The sequence below is a fragment of the Delphinapterus leucas genome, chromosome 7 (genome assembly GCF_059928025.1).
Source record: "Delphinapterus leucas isolate spDelLeu-1000000601 "Yukka" chromosome 7, BTC_Dleu_Yukka2, whole genome shotgun sequence".
Classification (NCBI taxonomy): Eukaryota; Metazoa; Chordata; class Mammalia; order Artiodactyla; family Monodontidae; genus Delphinapterus; species Delphinapterus leucas.
Window position 1 is genome coordinate 17,325,659 of NC_143135.1, and position 13,029 is coordinate 17,338,687.

A 13,029-nucleotide genomic window follows, 5' to 3' on the forward strand; every position below is an offset into this window, starting at 1 on the left:
GGCCTGTCCCCTGGGACAGGTGGGGTGGGTGTTCTTTACAGGTTTGCCTTCACTCCAGGGGAGAGAGGGAACATTGGAACGCACGTGTGTGTGTGTGTGTGTTATTCTGTGGTTAACAAGGCCACATCTGGGGAGAGGTGGCTCACTCAGTAATCTATTACCCTGTTGCCTGACGTTCTGGTATAAGCTATGCTGAGCATGCATTTCACAATTACACTTCAATCACTCTCCATCCACAACAGTTTTGTTGAGATCTTTTTCCTGCCACATGAAAATTCCTAAAGGAAATGTGCAATTGGGAAGTTTGATATGGGACAGAGAAGAAATGAACAGATCTGATTTTCAGAAAGGAAGGGTGAGAAATCTTGGCAGCCTGCAGGGAGAGTAAATCAAAGTGGAAGTCAAAACTGAGAGGTGTTCTGGAATGTCAAAGAAATGGGCAATGGGGTCTGGGAAGATGGAAAAGACTTTAACAGAATGACTCCAAGCTGTGGCTCTGGAGAAGAGATTTCCTTTTCATGTTCTATAATGATATGGAAATGGATCTGTTCAGTGAGGCTCAACGCTGGGGAAGAGAAACGAAATGGGGAACTTTTTGAAAGATCACAAGTCCTTCAGCTTGTTGTCAGCCTGGAAGTACGCCTCAAATTCATCACTATGTAGCAATCTTGCCTTTTAAAATTTTTCTCAGTGCTGATGGCTAAACTTGACCTTTTATGTAAGCATATGTGAAACTGCTAGGACTCTGCTCTGTTGACTAAAGAAATAACAGAGATGGGATTTAAAAAAGTAGATGTACCTTTAATCATTTTGCATTTTACAAGCTCACATAATAAAAACTGTAATCAATCCTCAGAGAAAGCACACCCTGGAAAGAGGGGCTGCATTAAGGAGTAAATATCACTGGTTTTATTAGACTCCAACTTGTGTTACAACCTGGTTCTAGAATCAGTCTCAAAGACAAGACTTTGTGACGTACCAACTAATTGTGTCTGCAAAAGAAATTCAGCCGTTTTGGTGGAATTCAGATGCTGTGGTGCTGTCTGGGGGAATTTTCTTTCGTACTGGATCAGCAGAATTGAGAGGGAAAGGTAACCTTATGGTCTTTAAAAGAGAAGTTCAAAGCACAGCAGTTGCCCTGCTGTGGAAGATTTGCATTCTCTGTTTTCATCTAGATCCATGTCTCGTACCATTTAATGAATGATTTTTCAAGGCTTACTGCCATAGAGAAAGGTTCTAAAGTTGAGATCTCATGCAGAAGAGCATTTTGAGACCAACGAGTGATTTGAGTACTACAACTGACTTTCTTGGAACACAGCTAAAGGAAAGTCAGCTTAGAAACAATAGAGAGTTTCGCAGGGTATTCAGCAGTAGTAGTAATAACTGCCATTTATTGAACACTCACTGTAGATCAGGAACTAGAACAAGCAACTTCTAGTCGTTGTTTAGATTGATGTCTCTGTGAATTTATCTAGTGAATTATCATTTAGGAGCACATATCTACTGCTTTGAAAGCTCACATCATGAGCGGGGATTCACGAGCTGGCTGGTAGAGCCAAGAAGCTGCATAACCAGAAGTATAGTGAAAAGAATACCATTTGAAACCTGAAGACTTGCATCCTAAACTATTCCAGCTCTTCCGCAGATCGCATTTTTCCTTGCTTACCTGGTTTACTTTAGACAGGTGAGGAGAAGTTCATATGAATGAATACATGTAAAAATGTTTTCAAAGCATGAAAGGCTAAAGAAATATAAGGGTGACACTAAGTTTTAAGATATTAATTTAACTAACCTGAATGCTGACTTATTCTTTTCCCTTTTTATATTGATTATAGCCATTATATATTTTTAACTATGACTGTGGATTTACTATTTTCTTCTTTAATGTCTATCAGTGTTTGCTTAATGTATTTTGAAATTATATAGTTAATGCCTAATGATTGGTGATTGCTGTATCATCACAGTCATTGAGCTTACATTCCAATGTTTATGGGTAACCCCACTCACTGTTCCAATTTTGATGTCTGTTAGGGTTTTTTTGGGTTTGTTTTGAAGAAATAGAAAATGGTGCTATGGTGAGCAGCAACAACACATCAAAACTAAAAAGTAGCTCACAGAATCAAAGGAAACACTCTGAAAGACCATGTTTGGGAAAGTTTAGGATAAAGGTGCTGGAGAAGATTTGAGTGTTAGAAGTTGCAGGGTACCAACATCAGGAAATATGAAGACCAAAAATAATTTTCATCTTTGTGTCACTCTTCTTGTGATTTAAATCCTATAGAAAAAACATTTTTGGCCTAGATCAAGTAAAATATCCACCTCTTGGCCAAAAAAAGTAAAGGGGTCTTTGGTTGACAGTCCCAGAATACTGTATCCAAAGGGAGAAAGGTGAATTCTTAAAGAAAAAAGTCAGTTTGCTATTAACAGAAGGAGAAATGGATACTGAGGAGGCCAAAATCAACAGAACTCTGCAGCTACTAAACATAATAAACCTTCCCCAAATTATAATTTTATCATGTAAATCATATACGATCCCAAATGTATATTATATGGGCTGCTGTAACAAAATACCATAGTCTGGGTGGCTTAGACAACAGTAATTTATTTTCTCACAGTTCTGGAGGCTGTGAAGTCCAAGATCAAGGTGCAAGCTGATCTGGTTCCTGGTAAGGACTTTCCTCCTGGCTTGGAGAGGGCTATTTTATCCTCACATGGCCTTTCCTGAGTGTACACAGATGGGGGGAGCGGGGGTGGGGAGAGAGAGAGCAAGAGAGTGAGAGAGTCTTCTTCTTATAAGGCCACTAGTCCTATTGGATTAGGGCCCCATTCTTGCAACCTTACTTAAACTTAATTACTTTCTAAAGACCTTATTTCCAAATATTGTCACATTGGGGGTTAAGGCTTCATCATATGCATTTGGATTGGGGAGGGGAGGGGGACACAGTTCAGCACATGAATTTTAGGTTTTGGAGGGGAAAAGACTGGCAACTGTACTAAGCAAGGATGTTATCAAGATTTTCCATGAATATCTATTTACATTCTAAATCATTTCATTGTACTGTTACCTTGCACATAAGCTGTAGGTACTGTGGTAGAGTAAAAGTGGATGCAGCTTCTTAGCTACTCCTCCCTTTGAGAGAGCATCGTTAAACTCTCCTTGAATCTGTGCAGGCCTTAATTACGTGCTTGAATAAAAGAATATGGGGCAAGGGATACCCTGGAACTTCTAAGATACAGCTTCTCTCTGTCTCTTGGAATGACTTTCTATGAAAGAAGTTCATCTACACTGAGGCCATCCCGTTCTGAGAAGCCCAAACCACAGAGCAGGTTCTGAAGGATGAGTCACTGTGTGGAGTAAGACAACTGAGAGGCACTAAGTTGCTAGACATGTGCACGAAGAAGCCCTCTTGGGAGTGGACCCTGCATTTCTGGCTGCTTCCATGTACCAGCTGTGGTACATGGCACACAGGCAAACCAGCCAGCCAAGCCCATCCCCAAATCCTTACCCACAAAATCGTGAGTGAAAACAATGTTTTGTTCTTAAGCTACTAAGCTTCGGGGGTAATTTTTTTATCGGACACCACATAAATAAAGCACTGAAGACTTAAGAAAACTATCCGTGTGAGAAAAAAAAATTATTTTTTCCTATTTAATTCCTAAACTGTTTTGTTTTTTTCCAAGAAGAATGGGCTTAAGTCTAGAAGAGCTCTTAAAATGATAGTATAATGTTAAAATCTCATTTGAGAATTCTTGTGTCTTTATGATTTTTAAGGTTTCCTATGTTTATGACAGTTAAAACTGGGGGGAAATTTCCCAAGGATATCCAGTGACAGAGAAACAGAAAACCAGTAGTCTACGGTGGATGAGATAATTGCCTCAAGGGAAAGATTTTACTTCCACATGAGTAGAAGAACAGCAGAAAGAAGCTGGAGGAAAAAAACCCGGAACAATTCTATTGATATATTCTCTTGATTACAAGCTGTTTCCTCCCTTTTCCAATGATGAATTTCTTCAGAGAGGTGAAACATAAATGATGCCTCTTAGATCTCATTAATGAAAACTCTACCTGGCATTCAGATGGAAAATGACTCTTCTGTGGAACCGTAACTACCCATGAATTTACATTTGGCATGACAACAAAGTTAAAAGTTTCTTTTTATTAAAAAGTAAATAGGAATTACCACTACCTTCCAAATAGGATAAAAAGAAACAAATGCATTTGCCTCAAACTGCAGAAAATATGGGGGCTATAAATGTTCTCTTTATTAGGCCTTTCAAGTGGAATATTTTGAAGAAAACAAACAGCAATTGTAACATTATAAAGAGAAATTAGCATTTTGCTTGAAAGAAATGGCAATTAACAATGATGACAATGTGATTTATACTAATTGAGATTAAGTCAGACAAAATGGCAACATTAGTAATCATTTGAAGTGCTGTATTACTCATTATACTGTGCTTTGTAAACATCTCTCTTGAAATTAAAAAGTAATTAGTAGCATTTTAGTCATTTAATTCAGTCTAATTAGGGTTTTCGAAAATCTACAGACCTGCTGTTGAAAGCCTTTCCCATTTCGAATTGAGAGAACACATTCCTTAAAAAAAATCAACTTCTAGTGCTCTTTCTTTCTTGATCTCTAGTCTCCATAAAAAAATGAGGAAAATGGTATAATTAGAAGAAAGAGGTAGGAATTTACTTGAATTGGGCTAAATTAAAAATTTTCAATCCATCATAATTCATGAAAGATGCATTTTAATCTAAATTCTTTTTTTTTTTTTTTTTAGTGTGAGTGGAAAGCATGTATGTTTCATCAGTTGCTAAAAGGAAGGAGATATTATTTTTTTACTGGTCTAGTCTAGCTACCTCTTCAGAATATGTGTCTAGAGAAAGGGGGAAAAAAAATAAAAGCTTTAGCCAGAGTTGTTATTTGGATGGCATTTGGAATATAGAAAATAAAGTTTATCAACAAAACTTTATGATTGGTGATAACATTTGCTGTATGTACTTGATGAAAATAGGGACTCAAATCTCACCCTTTGGGGCATATGTAAGTTGAATGACAGAACCAGTAAAGATTGCCTTTCTCTCTGTCAAATGCTGTAGCAGAACTGTACACTTTCGGGCTGGATCTTCTTTTGATGGTAGTGCTAATTATGAAGGCATTAGTTAGAAATTATGGTAGGTATATTAGTTTCTTATTGCCACTATAACGAATTACCACCAAATTGATGGCTTCAAACAACACAAATTTATTATTTTATATATCTACAAGTCAGAAGTCTGAAATGCATCTCACTGCCCTAAGATCAAGATATGAGTAGGGCTGTGCTCCTTCTGGAGACTTTAGGGGAGAATATGGTTTCTTGTCTTTTCTGGTTTGTAGGGTCACTTGAAGTCCTTGGCTTATGGCCTCTTTCTTCAAAGTCGGCAGTTGCATCACTCTGACCTCAAGTGCTTCCATTGTTGTATCTCTCTGACTCTGACACTCCTTTCCTCTTTACTTATAAGGACTCTTGTGATAACATTGAGCCCACCTGGATAACCCAGTATACTCTCTCATATCTCCGGTTAATTAAGAGTCTTAATTCCATCTGCAGCCTGAATTTCCTCTTGCCATGTGTCACAACATATTCACAGGTTTCAGAGATTAGGGTGTGGACATCTTTAGACATCTTTTTTGTTTACTACAGTAGAGAACTACTGGATAGCATTGAGGCTAAGGAAAGCAGGAATTCCTAGATCCTGCTCAGATCAAATCTATGCCTGTCTATCTCAGAATTTTCCAAGGATGCTCTATACAGTCCTTAAGTGAAATGGGAATCAGAAGGTAGAGGAATGATAACATCATCTGACCTAGTTTTCAAAAGGATCACTCTGGCTGGTGCTTTGAAAAAAGGCTGTGGGGTATGAGAATACAAGAGGGAGGTGAGTTAGGGCCTATTATATAATGCAGGAGAGGTGATAATGGACCAGTTTGACAGAAGAGGAGGTGATGAAAAATGCTCACAAGGAAGGACCAGATGGAAGAGAGCCGAAAGTGAGGGTAGTCACATGGGCTGAAGCGAAAGCACCAAGCTGGAGCTAGATATAGTTATTTGCCCACTTGTAAAAGGAGCCCAATCAATGCTCTGGAATCTAATCAATGCTGATTAGGATTTTTCCTCCCTGAGGGTGGATTAAAAGAGGTGGTAGTGTGGAAGGCATGGGGCAGAAAGAAGACTAACATACAGTAAACTCCCATTACAAGTTTGTAGAATTTATTTAGATGCTTTCCTGGTGTAACCTACTTGCCCTCAGTTGCATCCCTGCAGGGCCAAGTCTTTCAATGTACTTGCCAGTGAACGTGTAAGATTCATCGTCATTGTTTACAAAGGAGAGAAAGGTCCGAGAGGCCAGTGAAAGAACAGAACTTTACAAATCAAAAGCTGTGAATTCTTATTCTGGTGTATTCAGTAATTAAAAAAATATTTGGCAAATCCTATCTTCCTCTGTGTAGCATCTTGTGTTTTCTAAAGATGATTGCAAAAGTATCTGCCATCCCCTGTGCTTTGCTGCTCTTCCATCAAGAGGTGGGGTTTCATCTCCCTCTCCTTGGATCTGGACAGTCTTGTAATTAGCTGCAAACAGCAGAATGTGGCTGAACGTATGCTGTGTGACTTTCAAGAATAGGTCATAAAAAAGGTAAGGCTGCTTCCATCCTGATCCCTGAGCTCTGAGGCTGCCTTGCTGTGGAGGGAGCCCAAGCCACAGAGAGAGGCCACAGCCCACAGCCCAGCTCAGGTCTCAGCCAACAGCCAGCTTCAGCCTCAGGTATGTGATGAAGATGCCTCCAGATTCCATCCTCCAGACGTTGTGTCACTCCTAGCCTTCTAGTCTTCTCAGCTGAGGCTATAGGCCATGTGGAGCAGAGACAAGACTCCTCTGCTGTGCCTTGTCCAAAATCCTGATCCAAAATCTCTGTGAGCGTAACAAAATGACTTTTATGCCACTACTCTTTGGAGTGGTTAATGCAGAAATAGTAACTGGCATCTCAGTTCTCTTAACAGTATATAAAATAAGGATAATTTTACTCACTTCCTTGTAAGCGTAAAAGCTTACATGTTAAATTACCTTATACTAGTAAAGCTTGAAAAATAAAAAGAAAACTTAAGGCTTATTGAGTGTTCATAAGGAACGCATTAGAAATCTTTAAAGCCTAACATTAACTCTTGCATTAACTCTTAATCCTCACCACAACCCTATGAGGTAAGTCCTATTATTTAACCCACTTTACAAATGAGCAAACTGAAGGAAGATAAGTAACTTCCCTGAGGTCTGATACTTAGCAAGTCGGTGTGCATATAGAGTATATAGTTTCTCAAGTAGAAATAGGAGGATGGGAATCGTTTTTAAGAGCAGTAGATTGAGTTATAGTTTTACCCATGCCCTTAGCATGTGACTTGAAGTCACTATACTCCGAGTCTTAGTTTCCAAATTCTTTAAATTGGGAGTGTGATTGCTTGAACCTCTGATCTCACGGGTTTTGTCGAGGATCAAATGAGACAATACAAGTGATAGCTGTCTGAAGTGTGTATGACTATAAGGTAGCGCTATCCTTATCATTCCTATTAAAGAACCTGGCATTTGATGTACCTGGAAACAGAACTTGGACCTTTGAAATGCAGCTTTTAATCTAAAGCAAAATTATCCTTCCTGCTCTTGTGATTAATAAACCATGTCTGGTTGAAAATCCAGGAGCTCACAATTTCTTTTAGCTTCTTTGCACCAGAGATGGCTTTAATAATGTGCCCTCCTGGATGTGGGGAGGAGTGATGGGTCTCCTCTGACTCTCTCCTGCACTCAGAGTCTCTGTTTCTCAGCTCTGACTTTGTGCTTTAAACACAGAGCAAGACATCCATTCAACACTTAGACTACGAGAAATAGACCCGAGCAACACAGACCTGCTGTCGCAGCAGTTCTTGAAGCTTGCCTCCCACATTCTGATTGGTTCTTGCATATCTCTCCCTCTTGTCCAGTGTCACCTCCTTCACAGGTGTTCCTCCCTTGTTTCTTGATACTAACAAGACCCAGCTTCTTTGGTTTAATCCTAAATGCTCTTCAATCTTATCATATTCTAGGATTGCCACTCAGTTTTAAACATTCAGTGAAGTTCCAGATTTCTTTCCTGTCCCTTGGAGCCCACCTGTGAACTATCCAGTGTGGCTGACCCTGTCCATCAGTTCAGCTCAATGTGGGGACGCTGAGCAATAGTCTTGGTAACTAGTAGCTCCTATAGGAGAGTGCATCAGATGGGTAATGCGATCTTCACTGCTTGCTTTATTGTTTCAGTTTTAATAAGACTATGCTAGTTAGTTGTAGTTAGATGTCAATTTTATTAACTTCACTGTTGTAACAGGATAGCAAAAAAAATGAATACATGCTATAAATGCTAACTTCTATGGTGTGTTATTTAGATTCCCAAAGTAAATTAAGGCTAATATATTAACTTCAATTAGTGAGTGGTAGAAGTGAGAGGAGGGACTGAGTCTGAGAAAGAATTAAAGGGACTTGCTGTTACAGAGGAGTGGAGGAGTATAAAGGCAATTTAACCCAGTTAAATTGGATTTTAAAGACCATAAGGAGACAGACGGGACCTTGGGGAGGGAAGGAATACAGTCACTGCAACAGTGAAGAACATGGACAGTCCAGATACAGAAGGAAAAGGGCTTGGAGGTGCTGTGGCAAAGGAGTGATGTAATTTGAATGGTAAACACAGGGCACGCCAAATAGACCACTGTAGTGCTTGAGAAAAAGAAGGGAAGATTTCTAAGTAAATCTTCCTAGATTGTGTCTGTATGCCTATATGTGCTGTCAGAATGTGCTCTTTCAGTTCCTCTGTCTCCGACCATGAGATACTGGATTTCAGAAACTAGGGACTAAGGCAGGGTTTTTTAACCTTAGCACTGTTGACACTTTGAGCCAGATAATTCTTTGTTGTGGGACCATCCTCTGCATCGTGGATGTTTAGCGGCATCCCTGGCCTCTACTCACTATATGCCAGCATTACGCACTCTCCCAAACCGTGACAACCAAAAATGTCTCCACACATTGCCTAGTTTCCCCTGGGGGACAAAATTGCCCTTGGTTGAGAACCACTGGGATACAGGAATAAATATTGTTAGCATTATTGATATTTTGGGTGCCTACTATGTGCCAGTCACTGCTCCAGGCACTTCTCTTACGTTAAATTATTTCATTCTTAAATGTAAAATACGTATTATTGGAAATAAGAAAATACAATTTGAGAAATTAAGCAACTCACAGCATACATGCTGTTTTAATTGACAACATTTATTTAAGTAACTGTAGAAGATGGTTTGGGTCCTAACTTTCTCTTGTCAAACTTGATTATTCTATTGACATTCTGTTACCAAGATATCTTTTCTTTTTCCTACTGTTTCTCTTCTTCCTTCCCCATACTGTCCACCTAGAATACACTGGCCACTGACAACAAACTTAATATAGAAATAATAATCAATATGAATAAGGAAGAGGGGCTCAATTTGAAGCATCAGTGATCCTTCCTATAAATGAATCCCTAGAGTATATGACTGAACCAGTGATTACTTGTGGTTCAACCACTTTTCAGATTACTGGGCCAACATAAAATATACCAAAAAAAATCCTGATCAGTTTAATTCAATTAAACAGACAAAAGCTGAGAGTTTGCTGCGTCTCAGGCGTGGTAAAAATGTATCACCGTTATATTAGTGAACATTCAATCCTAAAGAATTGGGAACCATAAATGAGTTGGGAAGATTGGATACATTTACTGCACCTTCTGCTCCGTTCCAAGTTAAATTAATATTTTTATAGTACTTGCTTCTGAAACAGGTCAAGGCACTATCTCTAACTCACCCTTAAATTGCACAAATGTAATGAGAAGCTGACATTATCACTATGATTTTGATAAAGAGACTTGAGGCTACAGAGATGCCCCTGTGTCAACACAAACTCTTCAGTGATGGTGGCTAACACAGTACTGAGATTGGTCTCCAGGACCATATTTATGGTCAAGTTTTAATGTATTTTCTAATGCTGAGTGGTGCTGTAAAGTAAAAATAATATACTGTAAAAAAAATTGGTGAAATCTCAGTATAATCTCACTTTCAGATTGAATTACCAATACTAGATTTCCATAAAGATATTCAAAGTATTGATTTGATGCGCACTATTTCAAATATTTTCATGTTATAAATGCTGTTCTCTAACTTCCTCACATTGCTCTTCTTTGGTTTCCTTTAGTATCTTTTACTGACTTTAGAAAACGTTTTCAATAAAAAATTTGAAATAAAAACCTCTAAAATGCAGAAAGAGAAGAGTGCTGCTATCCTATGCCCCAAAGATAAGCGCTGGTAACATTTTGGTATATATCTTTTCAAATATTTTTATATTATATGTACACACCCACCACACACACTGACACACCCTTACGTATGTGTGTGTATTTCTTTTCAAAAATGAGATTGTACTTTTCTTCAGCGTGCTTATTTCATATTTTCAAGTGGTTCATATACATTTATTTCTGCATCATTTCTAACACGTAGTGATGGACACAGAAGGGATTTCCAGTTTTTCTCTACTATGTGCGTTGCTTCAGTAAGTAATTTTTTTCTCAATTCATATATATTTGTGTAGATGTATCTTTAGAATAGATTACTAGAATTGAAGATGCTATGTGAAAGGACAGAACCACGTAAAAATTGAAATTGGAAAATTATTGCCTTGAAATATATTGTACTAATTTGTGTCCCCACCAACTTTATACCAATGACTTTTCCTCTCTACTCTCATCAGTACTCTTCAGAAATGGCACCTCATTATTGTTTTAATTTACGTGGAGTTTGTTTATGAATGATGTTAATCTTGTCTTTATGTTATACTTCATCTTCTGCAACTCTATTCTGCCTCTCTTTTCTTCAGTTTCTTCTTAGGTTTTTATAATTTTTCTTGTTATATTATAGGCAGGGTTTACCCCAACAGTGCTTTTCTTTTATTTTTCATTTAAATTACAAATTTTTTTTCTCGTTTTAAAAATTTTACACACTTTGATGGCCTTGGGCTTTATTATTTTCTGTAATAGCATTAAAATTTTTTTCTATATAGTCCCTAGACTTAATGTCACGCTGAATTAACCACACCCACCCTGAGATCATAAGATAATTCTCCAGTATTTTCTTCTAGGACTTTTAAGGCTTTTAAAATTTTTTAAATCTTGCATCTCTATGGACTTCTCTTTGGTATAGGGTATAAGATAAATAGCTGTGACCAATTTTCATGTCCAAATGTAATCAACACTAATCCCATTTGTTATTTTTTATTCCATTATGTTTTATTTCCAAAATTTTAAAATTACTCTACTTTAATAGTTTACTTTTGAACCTAGTGGAGATGGTTCTAATTCATTATGCTTCTTTTCTAATATTGTTAGTGTGTTTCCAAAACTTCTTTGTGGTGTAGGTATGAGAAGGCAGGTTTAATGAGAAAGATATAATTAGGAGCCTAAAGTTAAAAGTTTACTATCTTTCTTCAAATGACTGTTTTGATTGTACATATAGGGTATGTTTGGCTATAAACGTTTTACTTACTCCCACTTGATATTTGTGGGATGAATCGAGTCACATGATTTGGGGATATTCCTGTAGCGTGTTTCATGGTAGAATGCTTAACTGTAGGTCACAGAGCAAAGAGGCCAGTATAAACTAGCAATTCAGCCCCTGGTCTGAATGTTGACTTACAGTGGTTGACTATCAATGATCGCAAAGAATCATGTGATGCAGGGTTAAATTCCAGAGTCAAGGCAGCAGGCTGGAAGGAAGATGGAAAGTGTAGCCAAGGTTTGGTTACTAGGATAACTTCAGTGGGAGTCTTTGCATTAGATAAGGCAGAATTAGTGGACACAGTCAAGATTTCAAGTCAGAGCTATGCCAACAGTTCAGATGAGAAAGCTTGGATTCAAGAGCAGTGTACTTTAGATTGATTTCTGAAATAATGCTGTGCTGGGGTAGGATTCATTTTGAAGGACTAGGGTCATGTTTACATATTTGCAGGATTTTTTTTTTTTTAAATTTGGACTGTCTTAAAGGAACAGCTTGTTTTATGGAGGGTAGACTCACCATATAAGACTGCAAGAATACGGAATGGAAAACTACAAGGGAATTCCATATTGAACCATGCCTCATCCTTGTTTAGTTTGGAAATCGACCTGCTGGTTTTCCTCATTGACTTGTGATTTTCCACATCATTTTGAGTGTCTGACCCAGTGTCTGTCTCCTGTTCTGCTCAATGGACTGACCTCAAAGTACTTTATATCTCAAAGCACCCTTTAAATCAATTTCAGTGCTTTTTATGCCCCTGCTGGAAGCAGTGGCTTTAGATCGCTGGAGGCTCTGAAGAATCAATGACTGTATGTGCAGTGACTGCTTCATCTCGGCTTTTGTTGAATGATTCTTGTTTGTGCTTCAAGTTTTGCAAACCACTTCGGGATCCCTCTGGGCTGAAAAGGGCGAGAGGAATATAAGATATCACTGGCAATGGTAATAACCTTTTATTTATCAAACACCTTCCTTCCAGGGAGCTTCATGTGCCTTATGGATGTTATCTCCTGAATCCTCCTGACATCCCTATGAGGCCAGGAGCAAATACTCTGCTATCCTGAGTGGCAGGAGAGAAAATGGTAAGGAGGGAAGGTAGAACACACAAAAGTCTTCAAAGAAGGATGACGGTAGCTTCTAATGGAGCAGTGATATGGTATATTTTGATAGGTAATGCAAAACCTCTCTTCCCAGCAATGTAATTTCTATCGATGTTGATAGCTAATATTGATTGAATGCTTATATGCCACATACTTCTATAAGCACATTGATTATATTAACAAATTGAATCCTCTCAACACTACAGTGAGATTGTTAGCATTATTATACCCATTTTACAGATAAGGAAAATGTGTAAAGAGGAGTTAAGTGACTTGCTCAGAACTAGGAAGTTTG